Source organism: Squalius cephalus (assembly GCF_949319135.1).
Source record: "Squalius cephalus genome assembly, chromosome: 12".
Lineage (NCBI taxonomy): Eukaryota > Metazoa > Chordata > Actinopteri > Cypriniformes > Leuciscidae > Squalius > Squalius cephalus.
In genome coordinates this window covers 3,508,343-3,513,134 of record NC_137133.1, presented here as the reverse complement: position 1 = coordinate 3,513,134, position 4,792 = coordinate 3,508,343, and positions in this window count along the sequence as shown.

Below are 4,792 nucleotides of genomic sequence, written 5' to 3'. Positions count from 1 at the left end.
AGATGAAGGAAACAGAGACTCCGCGTCATTCAATCAGTGTGATGTAACGCCGAACCTACCAATAAGAGCAATGCACCCAGCGGGATATTCCAACTGTGCATTCAACTGACTAAAGTCATTTCACCAGAAATAACTAACTTTTTAAAATTGAGTTGAATCTAGTAGTCTATAACTTAACTATACAACTAAACTATAAAAAAGAGTTTAAAATTGCTGAACCTATTTCAATTAGTTAATGATTTATTGATTATATCATGACTTAAAGATCATATGGGGCAAAACAGCTTATCAGAGCAGCCATTGAGCTCATGGGAACTGCTCCCCTCTCAAGTTCCTCTACTATTTGTCTGCACCATTGTGCGTTCATGAATAAAATAAATAATCTAAAATCTTTATCTGGTGAAAGACAAAAATATGAGGGATGATAACATTTCACAGTACATGTCAAGATAATCGAAAAACAACTTTAAATTGATAGGGGGAAAAAAGTGCACACCTTTGAAATTAAACCACATTCAGTGTTCAGACTACACTATAACGGGCAATCATATTTGTCCTCGCTTCTCTTTTATCTGTATCTTTGTTTCTTCGTGTTGTTTTGCTAGCGATGTGGAATTATTCCATATCATACAAATTAACTAAAAATAAATAATAATTCAAAATGATTATTCAGAAAAATCAGATCAAGATCTGACAAACCCAAGTTCTCTTATGAAAAGCTTGTATCATCAGACAGAATATCTGTGTTTGTAGAGGACAAAGATGTTTATTTTAATTTAAATATAGATCATTAGGTCATGATTGTAATGATGGTTTTGAAAATGGAGAAAAGACCTTTGGAACAAGCTGGTAATCATGCCAGTTTTGCCCCAAGGGAGTCTGCCAGCCACCCCGGCCCTGTCACTTTTCTCATTACACGAGAAAACACTATCATTACATGAGAAAAGACTGCGTGATAGAGAAAAACAAAGAGTCTGATGTGCAGCACACTTAATGGCCAACTAGCAAACACTACTGGAGTGCAATGACACGAAGGCCACTAATCTGAGATGGTCATCATAGCATTGATTAGTCAGGATTATAGTGACCCTGTCAAAGCACAGTCACTGATTCTATCTATCTATCTATCTATCTATCTATCTATCTATCTATCTATCTATCTATCTATCTATCTATCTATCTATCTATCTATCTATCTATCTATCTATCTATCTATCTATCTATCTATCTATCTACGCTTCGTGTCGGGGTCCTTATCACCCTGTCGGGGGTTTATTCTCACATGACAACCGGCTGGATGTAGCCTACATTATCCCTTACATATTGAATAATACATAAGGAATTGCCACTTTTCATATATTGAAAAAGATATACACTCACCTAAAGGATTATTAGGAACACCTGTTCAATTTCTCATTAATGCAATTATCTAATCAACCAATCACATGGCAGTTGCTTCAATGCATTTAGGGGTGTGGTCCTGGTCAAGACAATCTCCTGAACTCCAAACTGAATGTCAGAATGGGAAAGAAAGGTGATTTAAGCAATTTTGAGCGTGGCATGGTTGTTGGTGCCAGACGGTCCGGTCTGAGTATTTCACAATCTGCTCAGTTACTGGGATTTTCACGCACAACCATTTCTAGGGTTTACAAAGAATGGTGTGAAAAGGGAAAAACATGGGTGAAAATGCCTTGTTGATGCTAGAGGTCAGAGGAGAATGGGCCGACTGATTCAAGCTGATAGAAGAGCAACTTTGACTGAAATAACCACTCGTTACAACCGAGGTATGCAGCAAAGCATTTGTGAAGCCACAACACGCACAACCTTGAGGCGGATGGGCTACAACAGCAGAAGACCCCACCGGGTACCACTCATCTCCACTTCAAATAGGAAAAAGAGGCTACAATTTGCACGAGCTCACCAAAATTGGACAGTTGAAGACGGGAAAAATGTTGCCTGGTCTGATGAGTCTCGATTTCTGTTGAGACATTCAGATGGTAGAGTCAGAATTTGGCGTAAACAGAATGAGAACATGGATCCATCATGCCTTGTTACCACTGTGCAGGCTGGTGGTGGTGGTGTAATGGTGTGGGGGATGTTTTCTTGGCACACTTTAGGCCCCTTAGTGCCAATTGGGCATCGTTTAAATGCCACGGCCTACCTGAGCATTGTTTCTGACCATGTCCATCCCTTTATGACCACCATGTACCCATCCTCTGATGGCTACTTCCAGCAGGATAATGCACCATGTTACAAAGCTCGAATCATTTCAAATTGGTTTCTTGAACATGACAATGAGTTCACTGTACTAAAATGGCCCCCACAGTCACCAGATCTCAACCCAATAGAGCATCTTTGGGATGTGGTGGAACGGGAGCTTCGTGCCCTGGATGTGCATCCCACAAATCTCCATCAACTGCAAGATGCTATCCTATCAATATGGGCCAACATTTCTAAAGAATGCTTTCAGCACCTTGTTGAATCAATGCCACGTAGAATTAAGGCAGTTCTGAAGGCAAAAGGGGGTCAAACACAGTATTAGTATGGTGTTCCTAATAATCCTTTAGGTGAGTGTATTTACAATACTGTATATTTACACTGTAAAACTTGGAAAACTATTGCCTTAAATTTCTCAAGGATGTTTTACTCAGAGTTGTAAGTTGTTAATACAAAGACATACAAGTGTTGGGACAATGATAAACTGTGCATTTATTTATATTTATTACACTGAAACTTAACAGAAAAAAAAGCATTACTACGTTAATCAACATCATTGCAATAGATTATTCCGTTTAGATAAAGCAACATGCAACATATCATCAATGTTTCTAGGTTTTCTGCTGGACTGAAGCACAGGTTCTACTCTTTAGCACAATGGTGACCCTCAAATCTAAGACAACAGAAACCCTTTAAATCCCAATAGAACATTAATCACTAACAGGGGTCCGTTCATCCGAGATCAAATTACAAATCCAAGATGACATCATCGTGCTAATCATGATCTGGCTAATTAGGTTGATGAAGAGTGCACACTCTACATAAGCATTACACTTATTTCGTAGTAATTATCTTCCAAGACATCTATGGCCAATCATCAACCTCACCACAGGCTCTACTCTTCAGCACAATGGAAACCCCAAAAACTCAGACATACCAGAAAACCTTTTAAATTCCAAAATAATAGAACATTAAACTCTAACAAATCTCCCCCTATATTAATATTGAGCAAGACACATTAAATAGCTCTCAATTTTAACATACTCTCCTTTAACAGTCAGAAGCAAATCATGCTGGGAACTAGAAATCCGTTGTAACTCATTCCATGAATGTGTGTATGTGTGTGTGAACATATATTCACATTTATATATGTATGTGCAATATATGTACACAATAAAGGATACAACTTTTTGAATATTACGTGTAATGCTATTTTTGTCTTCATTTATAAATATGTTATATGTATTAATATAGCCATACAAGGTCAATGCATATATTGCAGTATATTGAAAAATATAAGCACTAGTTTCCCATTTATGAAAATGTATTATGTAATATATCCACACTATATTTTGCAGTATATTCCCATATATTTTATTCAGTAAGGGACTTGCAAAGAATCTCAGGGCAATGCACACAGTTTGTGCTGTTGTCAAAGCCAGACTTCGACGAGTCAAACATTTAATGTGTTGTTCCAACAAATGAATGATGTAAACGACACCCTCACAAGAAAAACAATATCTCTCAAAAAGTACACTATCACTACACTAGTTAATGGACTTCCCATATCACCTCCGCTTATAAAGCCGCAATCTAATCATGTTTACATTAAATAAGCTGCTCCCGAGCAGGTTTGAGCTTATGGACCTGCTATGACAGCAAGTCCAGGATGAGCTTGAAGAACCAAACAATCTAAGATCATGCCAAATCATCAACAATCAAATCTAGCTAACTGAGTTAGTGAAGTACGAAGAACTGACCCCGGATCTCTCAAGATCTCAGCAGAGGGTTAAAAACAAACAAAAACAGCATTTCATGCCTCACTTCTTACTAACAGTTTGACTTTATTTCTGTCAGACATCTGCAAAAGTTCTTATTGAGAATTAACAGAGGTTAAGATGTTGATGATTTACTGAAAATAATAACGATCAGTGTTTGCTTTAGTTAGGCTCTTGACTCTTGACTTTTTAGCATTAGTTTTTTTCTGACTGTTGTAACTGTGTGTTTATATGAGTTACCATACTATAAAGCTCATCCATGGTTCCTAGCATGCATTGCAGCATGAAGCATGCCACCATTGTTGAGATTCATGTGCTGATTCTTGATGTCTGCCTGTGTCTAAACTATTTTGATAAAATTAATATGTGTTAATAAAGAGATCTTATTATAGTGTCACAGTGTTTATAATGCAATTTTTAAATGATCTAACACACTTTTAATCAGTGATAAATCTTGGGATGAGATCGGTGGCTTAGGATGTTTTATGATGTTTATGAAATACCACTCAAATTTAAGTTCTCCACATTTTCTAAGTAATTACATTTTACAGTGTAAATATTGTAAATAGAGTTTTCAATAAAGTGGCAATTCCTTAAGTATTATTCAATATATTCAATTATCTATCTATCTATCTATCTATCTATCTATCTATCTATCTATCTATCTATCTATCTATCTATCTATCTATCTATCTATCTATCTATCTATCCATCCATCCATCCATCCATCCATCCATCCATCCATCCATCCATCCATCCATCCATCCATCCATCTATCTATCTATCTATCTATCTAT